At 34.4% G+C, this 13940-nt stretch overlaps 1 protein-coding gene across 1 annotated transcript in view; it reads left to right on the top strand.

Moving 5' to 3' along the window:
- Positions 1 to 13054, top strand: part of LOC129730955 (uncharacterized) — a 61293-nt gene extending 48239 nt beyond the window's left edge. Inside the window, exon 4 of the mRNA XM_055690627.1 lies at positions 12819 to 13054. The gene's annotated coding sequence lies outside the window, so the exon portion shown is untranslated. The remainder of the gene's footprint in view (positions 1 to 12818) is intronic.
- Positions 13055 to 13940: the final 886 nt, after the last annotated feature.

Consider the following 13940-nt stretch of genomic DNA (forward strand, 5'->3'; position numbering starts at 1 on the left):
CTAACATTGCGAGTAATGCATATCAGACGCGCTATGCACAGCACTGCTTGCGACATTAGGTACAATGTAAAAAAATGATTGGCGTTAGTCAAGATATTCGATTTTCAACTCAGGAAACAATGAAATTAAAATATATATATATATATATATATATATATATATATATATATATATATATATATACATATATATATATATATATATATATATATATATATATATATATAATATATATATATATATATATATATATATATATATATATATATATATATATATATATATATATATATATATATATATATATATATATATATATATATATATATATGTATATATATATATATATATATATATATATATATATATATATATATATATATATATATATATATATATATATATATATATATATATATATATATATATATAATATATATATATATATATATATATATATATATATATAATATATATATATATATATATATATATATATATATATATATATATATATATATATATATATATATATATATATATATATATATATATATATATATATATATATATATATATATATATATATATATACACACACACATACATAAAAAACGTTGCACATTTGCGGGTGGTACTTACGACTATAATAAAAAGGCACTCTCACTATACCAGTACCGGAGAGAACAAAAAATTCTCTCGACGAAAGAGCGGCGTGAGGTCGCACATTCTTTTTGCTTCTTGGTTTTGTATGAGGACAAGAGAGACCGAAATAATTCTTCACCAGAGTAAAACGCGTCCTGTCCACTGCTAGATGGCGGTACTTTAAATACTGAAAATATATACTTAAAATATCTGTTCTGTGGTTCCTATAGAAAAGCAAAATGGTAGACTTATTAACAATATCGAACGGCCGTTAGCTACAGACAACTCATAAGGGGTGCATGATTTCGGCATTCGTTTCACCTGTAGTACACAATAAAATAGTTTTCATATTCGAAATGGTCTTCTGCACCTTTTGCCTAAAAATGTCTCAAAATATATTCACAATAAATTATTGAATGAAGTTTGTATTATTGTTTCTTTTTCAAAACAAACCTATAGCAGCTCTAAATGGAATGTTGAACAATGAGTTTGGCAGCCTGTCACCCTGATTCAAACCATTTAAAGTCACGAAAGAGTTCAATATCTCACCGGTTACCATGACGCATGATGTGGAATTGCCAAGGGTGATCAGGTTCAAGCAAAATCCGCTAAAACTCATTTCTCTTAACTGAATCGTGCGCTGCCCTGAAATCTATGAACAGATGGTGAGTCTGCAAGTTGTATTCTCGAAATTTATCGAGGATTTGTCTCAAAGTGAACATTTGGTCCGTAGTGGAGCGTCCTCCTCGAAAACCACATTAGTATACGCCAACAAAGGCTTCGTGCAACGGAATCAGTCTGTGGAACAGGATGTAAGAGAGAATTTTGTACACAGAGTTATTATTAAATTTTCAGATAATACTAATTTAGGTATCTAAATGTATAAATAATAATATTTCCAAATGTTTTACCTTTATTTTTAAAACCATACTTTTTACAAAATTAAACGAAAACAATTTCGCTTCTTTTAGAAAGTTCACCAAAATTGACTTTGGAAAAAAAATTCAAAGTTTTTGAAACTCATTTGATCGTTCGTTTCGTAAGATAATTAGAAGCGAAAAAAAAAAAAACAAAACGGATATCTCGGAACCATGTTAATAAAATAAAAATGTTGACTCTATTCCAAAAAATCCGATCCATTCATTCATGCAGTCATAAGCGAACAATTCGGAATTGGGTGTAATTAGTGTTCAACTGCGTAAAAATATAAAAAGAAGAAATAATACAGCACCAATTCCTAGAAATAAATCAGTGTTTAAATAAACTTATAGCTTGTTCGAAAACAACATTTCAGTGGCCCGATTGAGCCGCCTGATACTGAAATGCCACATGGCACAAGTAGATCAGCACCCACGTGCCATCACTCTTCCGGAACTCCCTTTGCGGCAACCAGGCAAGAATAATTTATGAATATCATCGACTGCATCAAATAACAATTAGTCATCTTCTGTACTATCATTGTGATAAGTGCATTTCTGTACAAGCACTCTGACTTCCAATTTCACCCCCAGGAAACCAATCCTTCGGCAGATATCTGTCGAAAACAGATGTTGCACTTTGTTCCGCGATTTTAAACCGCACGCGATCGATCGACCGACAGGCTGACGCTGTGAATAAATTTACAGGTCTGTGCGGCACAATGTAGCATTCGGTAGGAAAACTTCCCACTTGCGCATGTCCACACTCCTCGTCACCGTTCAACGATCAGGCGGCTAATCATGGGACACATCTCAAGTGGAGGCAATTTAAAATTTAAAGGGCTATCGCCCTTGATAGCCCGAAATTTTGCCCTGGGGCAAACCAGGGTGTGTTTCACGAGGTGACGTCAGTTCTGAATGCCATATGGTCGAGTCCGCCGAAATTCCACCGAATGCATCGCACGCGTCCTTATAACTTTTATTCTAACAGGGAGATTCCGCTGCAGATCCCCTGAAATGCATTTCAAATTGAATTATTCCTCCTTTTCACATTTCACTGAACACCCCACTCCAATTGGAAGCCTTAATAGAATAACTTGTGCGATGGTCAATGTGTCAAAAGCAAACTGAAGATATGTAAACGCGATATTCAAATCATTTTCCATAAAAGTTTCGAAATGCACGCAACTCTTCGTTCGGTGTATCTTTTTATCCTTCACGTGCACCGCTGCTAGTAATGTTCTAGATCAGTATCTTAATTGCCACTGTAGAATGGGAGCATGATAATACCGCACGGTCATTTGATTGCCACCGATGCCGACATATTCTAACACGTCATAATGATAGTGTAAATATTCCCTTTCAATGAGCTCATTTGAACTGACCGAACAAGTACATAGTGATCAGGCTGTAACATATGGCCGACAATTATGTTTGAGGTGTTACATCTTAACTTATTATTATGGGTACGTTGATTGAAGAGAATGATAAATCTAATGAAAGATCTAACACCGGCGGTTCCTGATTAGAAGACAGTACCCGATCAAACGATTATAACAAACGGGTAACACAAATATATCTGAATTTGATAGAAATATCAAATCGTGTAAAATTTTTGATATCACAGATAAATCATAAGAACAGAATTATATCAAATTCTGTTATCATTAACTTGAATGTTTAATGGTGTTTTTTTTTTGAAGAAAAAAGGAAAGTACTGTCCTAAGCATATCAAATCAACTAAGTAATGTCAGAAATTAGAGATGCTAGTCGGCTTTGAGCGATATCCGTCGATAATAAGTTAGATGGAAAATTTCGTAGTGTTTTTATCAATCAATGAACATTTTCGATTCTAGGATTATATAATTTAATCTACTTGTGTTTTTATTTTACATAATGATATATATTTAGTAACTGCATTGTCAACTGTTTCGATTACCACGCTAACGCTTTGTCGTAGACTATTATTCAATCGCATTAAATAAAAACTTTCTGAGTTGTTATAAACGAACAAATTAACAAACAACTTGTTTGTGTGGAGCTTCTCCCCCAGTATATAAAGGTTATCAGAGCAGTCTATGAGTATGCGTTCTATTCTGTAGAAAAATCCATTAATCTTTATGAATGAATCATCGTAAGCAAACTTCGCGCATAATGCCCTAGTACAAATTTGAAAACCACTAAATGAACATCGTTCAATATCATTGAATTGTTGTCATTTATGTTACCATCTACAATAATATTTTCCGGAAGCCGACACATCAAGGCCGGGTTGAATTGGGATTTTTTCTTAGGTGAATATGAAAGCTGATTAATCCAATCGCGTACATCCGAACTTTCCGGTATTTGTGTGAAATTCACGAATTTGTTCAGAATGTATTTAGTTGCCAACTGTAAAACTGGTTGTTAGATGTATGAAAATCTACCAACATGCCGTTTCCGGTCTCGTAAGGAAAAAGTGATGAGTTCCACAAAGCACCTGTTGAGTGAATAATTAGATACGTAACATAAAAGCATAAAAATGTTGGAGCCAAACCTAGATTCCTGACGTTGTGCACTAAGTGACCCGCAATGTGTACATTATAAAGCATGTAAGGTTCGCCATACAACTTTTCGAAGTTCTTAATGAATTGATTAATTTGTTTTTCACAGACTGATACAATATATGATATTTAGCTCCAACAATTCAAATATAGCATATGAAAACAACATTAGGTTGTTTGTATTTTCAGCAGGTAGTAAATCAGATAATATTTGATGAAAACACTGAAAGAGAATTGTTTCCCATTCGGAAGCCTTAAACTTCAGATATTCTTCTGATTTGCGTAATCGTCGAGGAAATGAGCTTGGTAAACGAATCGATGATAGTCTGGTGTCAATAATGTTTTTCAAAGTGATAGATACACTGCATGATCGCTGCACCTTGCTGCTGATGTTTTCCACCAACAGTTCCCAGAGCGTTCGAGTCACACCTAAAAGTGCCATGTGCATGTAGTCAACAGGCAAACCATTAGCGATATTAAATTCTGGAACTCCAACAAGTACGCTTAAACCTTTAATCCCGAACTTTGACTCATGAGATAAAGATTTTTCAACAACTATCATCAACTGTCTTGTTGACAAATCATCTCTCAAATTCACGCGCTGGTATGGATATCTTATTTGTTTGTTAATCACTTTGCCCGGGTGTAGACAAACGGTACAGCCGAATTTCCCATTGAATTGCTTCGAGCAAAATAGCTCACATCTTCCAACTGAATCCAAACAGCACTGAAGCAGTATAACCCTGTACGTCTTAGATCCAATTTCATTCCATATTGTAGTTTTTGGAGCTCCAGTATAAACTTTCTGTGGAACAAAGCCATATTGGGCTTTCCTCTATTGAACCAAAGACTTGCAAGCATGAGGTTATTTTGATTAAATCGCAACTTCGGTGGGAGATTGTTGACTGTTACGAACAGTGGAAAAATCGGTTTCTTACTGGTACATTTATATCCGGCAACCGCATCTTCATTGGCGGAAAGGGTTATGAAGTTTTCCGATCGACCTTTGAAAATTGCTTCAGCTAGAGCACCTCGATTGATGTCTGCTATATCGTTTGCCTTTATGAATGTTTCATATTCTGCTATCTCTTTAGTATACTTGTGATAAATTTCGCGTATTTGCGGCTCAATGGGAAAAGATATAAAAAAATCTTTTTCAGTAGAACCGCAGTCCTCAATTGGACATATGTAATCGTTACTAGGTTGTTCGTCGAATCTATGATTCTAAAAAAAAATAATATAATGAAAATTAAAACTCTTTTACTTAATATACGGTCGGCATGCAACCAAACCGAACCAAACGCCAAAAACATTATCTCGAGTAAACGGCGTTCAAAGTTTAACCACCACGTATGTTTGCTGCAAACAGCTATAGATTTTTTTTGTTATAATATCATTATCCACTGGTACTAATAACTCAATTTCTAAAAAATTGGCGCTTGGTTTGGTCTGGTCGCACGCCGACCATATGATATTTAACTCTGGTAATAGTTTATTCGTCTACAAACTCACCCATATAAACAGTGAGTATAAAAATAGCTTTTGTTCATATTATATGAACCTGGAAAAGTTTTGGCAAGCGAGAAAACGTTTCAGGAAAAGGTTTAAATTTCGTCGTGACGTTCTATAGACGAAGTAGATCTTCTAAGGCAATTTGTGTGAGTTTATGTTTTATGTAATAATTAAGAACCATTAGTAAAACATCCATGACAGACAAATTTTCTGCAAACTGAGTGCAATCATTGCCGTCAAAAAAAAATCTGAAACAAAAGGTATACAATAATGTTTTTATGTTATGATACATACGACTTAAAAACACATAGCATTGAGCGTTTCAACTTGTCTTGTCGTTTCGTCTAAAAACTCTCCGACATCCTCTTCTTAAAGTTGAGGTAAACTTTCTATAGAATTTTCAACTTCATTGTTAGCATCATCTGCAGAGGCAAAATTGCTATCGGTATTATGTACTTCGTTGCAATTCAAAACATCGTCTCGATTAATATTCTGGAAAAACATTGAATGTTATCTTCCAGCCCGATTTTTCACCGTTGCACATACTGTTACAGTACGCGTGTAACTTTTATCACCACTGCAGAAAGATTCGCAAGAACTTCGGTTGAACAAAGTGGCCCTCTTGTCTTGAAAATGCTCTGAGGTATTATCGGTCGCTCCATGATCAGTTAAATCAAAATCTGATAAATTTAGTGATGCCATACCAATTGCCGTGATTATTGCTTTTGTAGCAGGATTCTAGGTGTGAAACAACAATTAATGTTAGTTAATCGATAAATACAGTAATCACCCGATTATATCTGTACCCGATTTTATCTGCCCCCGATTTTATCTGCCCCCGATTTTATCACATTTTTCACCCGATTTTATCATCATAAAACATTTCCTTAAAAAAATGTCAGGGTGAACTGATTTTCTATTACGCTTCAATATTTAAGATATTTTTCATAATTCTGTGTATCATTCTGGATGCAGTTTACATTAAAAATTCAAGCGATGCACAATGTTACATTTTGCTGTTATCGTGCGAATAATTGAATAGTGATACAAATGTGTATTATAGCCGTATAATATGTTCGGAGAAGTTTCAAAATATTTGAAAACGCATCTTTTGATGTAGAAAGCTGGGTGATCAATCCTCCTAAGAGTGAGATAGAATATTTACTTTTTCATTAGATAAAGATAGACACTTGGTGTCTTAGGCAAAGTATTAGGTGATCTCAAAACAAGAAACTTTACAGAAGACATCATGTTTCTATCTCTTACATATTGCAAGCAACATAAAGTTTTCTATGAGAAGGCATTAAAAATCGTTATTTACATTTTAAGATTTTTCTGGTTGCAATATGTGAGGGATATCAGCATGCTGTCTTCGGCAAAGTTTAGTGTTGTAAGAACATCTAATATTTTGCTCATGGTACTGCGCTACAAAAAAGCAAGTAATTCATTTTACCAATTCAAACAAAAACATGAACGAATAAAAAACTTAATTGTAATTTATCTGCAACTTTACATCGATTTTTTTAGGTTTTTTATTTTTTTAGGTTTGTTCAGAAAGGTTTTAGGCAACTGAATTATCTATCTAAAAAAATGTTTTTAAAAAATAGTGATGATCGATTTTTCATAGTCACTTTTTGTTTTTGAAATTTTTTTGTTCAGTACAGGATCTCGATTAATTTTTAAAATATTTTTTATAAAAGCTCAGACAGTTTTTTCAAATTCATCCCTTGACAACTTTTCTCTATCTTTTGTGATTATTCAGATATATCGATTTATGAAAAAAAACTGCAGCTTTTTTCATATGTTTGTACAGATAAATTTTCCAAAAAAAATAAAATCGCTGATTTTACGTATTTAGTTATTGATTTAACATCTTCAATAAAAAAAATTAAATTTTAAAAATTTCCCGATTTTATCACTTTCCCTATTTTATCACGCCGAAAATCATCAGAGTGAGATATAATCGGGTGATCACTGTATATGATGCTAACCTTTTTTATATAGGTCTTGTTGATCCAAGGACGGATCAAATAGTGATGACGGGGTCTTCGTTTATGATTCATTCTATATATTAATCAATCGAACTATATACGGTCGTGACTCGATGGGTGCGATAACAAAAACAAACTGAAAACATGACAGCGTACCATCCCTCTGGGATCAATATAACGAATGAGTATATGTACTCGCTATTATTTAGCTTATTTTTTAAATGACGAATAATGAATAACAAACGATAGCCAAATTCAATCAACAAAATTTTAGTTTCGCGTGTAGCTGCAGGTTCACAGCAAAAATACTATTACTTTTAATGCTGTAGCCAATTCAAGAAATGCACATAAATTGACTACGAAAATCCCAACTATATGACAGTGGGTTGGTTTTCAGACAATAACATGAATGGCAATTATATGGATTCATGGTCAGGTATATAAGTTGCCAAACATACTGAAAAATCTGTCTTACTCATATACAACAAGATACAAAAACTTTTCGCCAGCATCAGCTACAGATGATTGACGCACGAATATATGGTAACGCTTTGTGCAAAGTATTATACATTTATCCTTCGTGGAGTTACCCACTGCTGCTAATATGATTTCGTGCATTGAAAATGACATCGGTTATTTGCACTCTGAGCTTCCCGAAAATAATTCATGAGAGTTTTCCCCCTGGAAAGTTGAAAAAAATTAAGAGTTTTTCAAAGAGTTTTGTATTTTACTCAAATAGATGTGTAAACCAGGAAGTTACAAATTGTGGTTCGTGATTTGAATTACTAGCAACTCTGCTCGAGGACATGATGTTTGCCGGAGGGGGTGACATCTAAAAAAAGTTCAGGTTTAAAACAAAGTTGATTTTTCATCGTACAAGTTTCATTGGAAATCAGTAAGCTGTTTAGAAGTGAATTCTGGTGTTAGTTATTGCTTTCGAAAGGTAACACTAACATCTGAATCCTTTACCAGAAGGCAAGTTTTTTGGAGACAAATGCACTTTTCTCATGTATCGCTAATGTCAAGAGATGTAAGTGATACGTAATTTGACAACGATGTTGCCTCCCTATGTCTCATTTCGTTCAATGTAATGTTTAAAAACCTAAATTAATCCACCTAGCGGTCAGACCCAGCCTTTCTCATTCAAACTTTTATTTGTAAAAATAGATTTACATGAACGCTTCAATCCAATAAATGTATGTCACTCTTTAGGTTCTAAAATATTGATGTTGTAATCTATACATACAAAAATGTAGTCCGGTCTGTCTGTCTGTTTGATCCATATAGGTTCGAAAACTACCGAACCGATCGACGTGAAAATTTGTATGTAGGGGTTTTTGGTCCCGATAAAGGTTCCTATGATAGTTTGAGACCCCTCCCTCTTCTGGAAAGGAGGGGTCCAATACAAATGAAACATACACTTCTGCACAACTCAAGAACAAACCAAGCAAATGAAGCCGAATTTGGCATGTGGATGTTTCAAAGGGTAATAAATATGTCCATAATGGTTCGACGCCCCTCCCTCTTATGGAAGCACATGTTTCTGCAAAAATTTCTGCACATCTCGCGAACTAATCAACTAAATGGAACCAGATTTGGCAGGTGAATGTTTTTAGTGATAACAAACATGTTCCATAATCGACCTCAGGCAACATTTTAGATATTGTTTTTGGCACATTTTGCATGTGTAGGATAAGTACAACGATACACCGTGCCCCAGTGCTTAGTCGAGAAAATTTCCAGTTCAAAAGGATCCTCGACATCGCTAACCACAGAGCCACGGGGACCACAAGAAAGATACACAGGAGCTAAATTCGACCACAGATACCATTTTGGATTCTAATATGGCGACTTCCGGCTACAGAAAACCAGCGGCAAACGACCAAATACCACCCAATATGGGTATTTTCGGAATCGTATTGATGCACTGGAGCCACAAATCGACTTCAGACACCATTATGAATTGTAGGATGTCAACTTGTGGTTTCTGGAAAACAACCAAAAATGGCCGATTTCCGTCTAACATGAGTATCTCCGGATCTAGAATGATACACAGCAGCTGAAATCGAAAATGATCAAATTACACCCAATATGGGTGTTTTTTTCAACCAGAATGACGCTCAGAGACCAGAAATTATATTAAATACCATTTTGAAATCCAAGATGGCGACTTCCGGTTTGTGAAAAACAGCCTAAAATAACCAAATACCATCCAATATGAGTATCTCTGGAACTAGAATGATGCAATGAGCTAACAATTGACCTCAGGCACCATTTTGAATCACTAAATGGCAACTTATAGGAAACAGTCGAAAATGACCAAATAACACTCAACATGGATATTTCCGTAATCGAGATGATGCATAGAAACCAAACATTGACCCTTGACACCATTTTGAATTTAAAGACGACCACTGTTAGTTTCTGGAAAACAACCAAAATAACTAAATACTTCCCAATATGGGTATTTCCGGTGTTAGATTGATGCCAGAAAATTTGCTGATTTGCCCAATATGAATATATTCAGAATTAGGGCGATGTACAGAAGCCAAAAGTCGAGGATGTTGTCATTTCGATAAAACCAATAAAACCGATAAACCAAACGAATTTGTCTTTTGACTTTGATCATATCCTATGGCCGATTCGTCGTGCATTTGCAGACTTTGAACACATCGCAAGGAATCAATGAATTTGGAGCGTTCAAATAGTACAAAACCACATTTAAATTATGTTGAGGCCACATAAGTATATCAATCAAAGCAGGTATAGTTTTAAATAGTCTTTGAATTTCTTTTTTTTCCATAGCTTTTGAGCCACATATCAAATTGTTATGAAGTTTGTGATTTGTAAGTTTGAGAGATGACTCGTTCGTATGACACTAGTTATGTTCATATGAGTCATGTGAAATAATAGACTTTCATTGTTTTATTAACAATTTAATACATAACGGTGGCTTAAGTTCAATTATAATCAAATGAAATGGGAACGTATAGGGCAGCCAAACTTTGAAACCACGTGTTCAATCATAATTCATCAGTCAACCTTTAACTAGCCCTCTCATCTGATAATAATATTGATCAAATCGGTTGTGTAGTTTTTGAGATAATGAAGTTTCGTGATTTTCACATTTTAGTACTTTACAGACGAAGCTACAGTCCGATTGCAGTAAAATTCAATAGGGTGTTACGAGGCAGCTAGACTTATCAGTTGACACTAATTTTGTGGAAACCGGGTCAGCCATCTCTGAGAAAAGTGAGTGAGTTCAAGTAGTCTTGGAATATGTTCCTTTTCATAGCTGGATTTCACATTTTTAAACATAACAGGCAAAGTAATAGTCCAATTGCAAAACAAATCAATAGGGTCTTATGGGGCAACTAGACCTTCCATTTGATACTGATTTTATAAAAATCGGTTCAGCCATCTCTGAGAAACATGAGTGAGATGAAGTAGTTTTCAAAACACGTTTCTTTAAATAACTTTTGAACCACAAGTTCAATTTTTATGAAATTCAAAGGTTAAGGGTTTCTCAGGTAGCCCCTTCATTTGAAATCAATTTTGTTCAAATCGGTTGTGTAATTTTTGAGATATTGATGGTTCATTATTTTTACATTTTGAAACATAACCTCTAAACTAAAAATCCGATTACAATGAAATTCAATAAAGTCTTATGGGACAAAGAGACCTTTCATTTGCAATTAATTTCATGAAAATCGGTCCAGCCATCTCTGAGAAAAGTGAGTGAGAATAAAAATCTGCACATACACACACACACACATACACACACATACAGAAAATGCTCAGCTCGTCGAGCTGAGTCGAGTGATATATGCCATTCGGCCCTTTGGAGCACTTTTATACTTTCGGTTTTGCAAGTGATTGCTATACCTTTCTAGGAGAAAGGCAAAAAGGTCTATTACTTCGAGTTACATTTTTAATTGTCAAGAATTGAATGAGTATGAAACTGTGATTGCAATAAAAACACAGAGCACAGGATATATTAGTACTGTACAAATTTTCAAAACATCAAAATGTTCAATGAATATCTACAAGATTAAAACCTAGTACATTGAATTTAATCTTATTAAAATTTGCACCCGTTTCGCCAGCAAACGCGGAAGAACAAATTCAATTCAAGTTTTTGAAAGTCCTTAAAAGCAACAACCGAAACGAAAACGGAAAATTTATTGCGTCTTTTATTCGTACAATGCCACTCGTGTAATGCTAGTTCTCAAAATTGAAGCAATTAAGTTCATTACAATGTGATATAAGTTCGGTCAAAATTATTTTGTTTTGTTCACACAATTTTTATCCGATAATATTATGAAAGTGTGATATTCGAGGTGGTTGAATGAAGTACCTAAATTTCATTTACTTTGAACTGTGTCTTGTATTTATTAAAATGGCCGGACGAAGAAGCGCGTTAAAGAAAAAGTTACTATCGCGTGCTAATGTGCACAATTTGACTTTCATTTTGGATACAAAGTGTGAAAATAAAAATAAAAGGAAAAGAGTAAAATGGTAAGAGCTCGGCGACAGAATAACGAGTAGTAGCTGTGCTTAAGTCCGTAAGTATTTATAGCATCCATATGTGAGCAAAAGATTATAATGTATCGTTCCCCCGCAGGAAAATATATTTAGTGAACGGGAGCACAATTAACAAGTCGTTAGGAATGAAAAACGAAAAGGAAGCAGTTCCGAAGGACTCGTTTTGGATGAGAACTCACTAGAAATAAAGAATGATTTTAGTCACGTAGTTCACTCTTCGATTTCGAAGTATCTGGCCTCTACTTCCATACGTTCAGGTGTCACTAACAGTACACGCAAATCCGCTTCAATCGCCGCTGGTTGTCTAAAAGTATACCACAGTCCACAACAATATCGTGTCCAGAGTTTATAGCCCCAATATAAATCTTTACAGAAAGTAATTCGTCGCAGACGGCCAAGTAACGAATCTTTCTCCACGCAATCAGAGTGTTCCGTTAGTTCTGATGGAGTTGCAGGGAAAAATATATTTGACGAATTTCAGCGCATCGATAAGATGAAAAGAACTCTCTAAAACTGTGTGCTTGTGTGAAGTTTACTCCGAAACCATAATAAATAGGCATTCCGGAACAAAAATAATTACACTTAAACAATCACACGCACACCAGCAAAACATCTCTTGAATATTTTTCTTAGTTTTTCATGCAACATATAATACCTTTTTGCAGAATGTTCGTGTGGACAGCAAGCGATAATTGAAGATATGCAAAAACGTTTGGAATCGTTTACTAATACTAATCAACGTCTTCGAGAAAAATACAAGAATGCGCTGAAAAGGTGCATGAACTTGTCGGATGCTCTTAGCAGCAAGTTGCTTAACCCAACAAACAAATCAGTTTTTACCGAAGTTCCAGGATTTGTTGGACGTGATCAGTTGGAGAAATCCTCTACCGCTGGACTACGTTTGTATAAAACTTCTCATGCTCGAAGTTTGGCCAGATGGTCTGAGCGGTCGCTCTGTAACGGGGCGCAAATAATCCGTCAAATAATCCGCTAGGTAGAGGTCTTCATACGTCTTCAGCTAGCTCACAGCAGGATCGCTTTTCAATCAAGACTGCGCTGGAGCCGGAAAACGTTGAATATATTGCAGGTACCTTCTTTATCAAGTTAGGATAGATAATGTGAATATTTTTTTTGCAGGACGATTATATGAACATAGGCTGAATATGGGCGATTCTCCAGCCGTGGCAAGAATAAATGCAGAAGAATGTAATCGATTGATGTCACGTGTGATTTCCTATCACGGAAAGCATCGGAAAGTCATCACTGAAGATTAATGTTTTGGAAATGTCGTGGATAACAATGATCACCTTTAACAGTCATTTTATTCATTTTTCTTCACTTAAATTTGTTAAACATATCTTTATAATAAGACAATAAATAAAACTCCAATGAGGATGGTAAAAAAGGAATTCATGTATTTTGAGAAAACCTTAGAATATGTAAATTTAAATAACACGATTGAAACATAATCTGTTATAATATTGTAGCATGATTATAACAAAATTTGTTTAAAAATTCTAACTAATTCTGATCTTTTTCTTCAGAAAACCAAACAAAACTTGCTGTAATTTGTAATAATCACCAGTTTGTTTCTTGATAGAATTTTTGATATTTTAACTATTAATGGGACCAAGTTTAGAACACAAGTTGATACAAAAATGGCTGATCGGGATAGCCTCTGTTCAGTACAAACGCTTACAATCCGAGTTTAATAGTCAAGTATAGGCATGCGCTCTTACGCGGTCTTCGAAGTATCGATATATCGATGAAAAATACTAGATACACTT

Source organism: Wyeomyia smithii, chromosome 3, assembly GCF_029784165.1.
Source record: "Wyeomyia smithii strain HCP4-BCI-WySm-NY-G18 chromosome 3, ASM2978416v1, whole genome shotgun sequence".
Classification (NCBI taxonomy): domain Eukaryota; kingdom Metazoa; phylum Arthropoda; class Insecta; order Diptera; family Culicidae; genus Wyeomyia; species Wyeomyia smithii.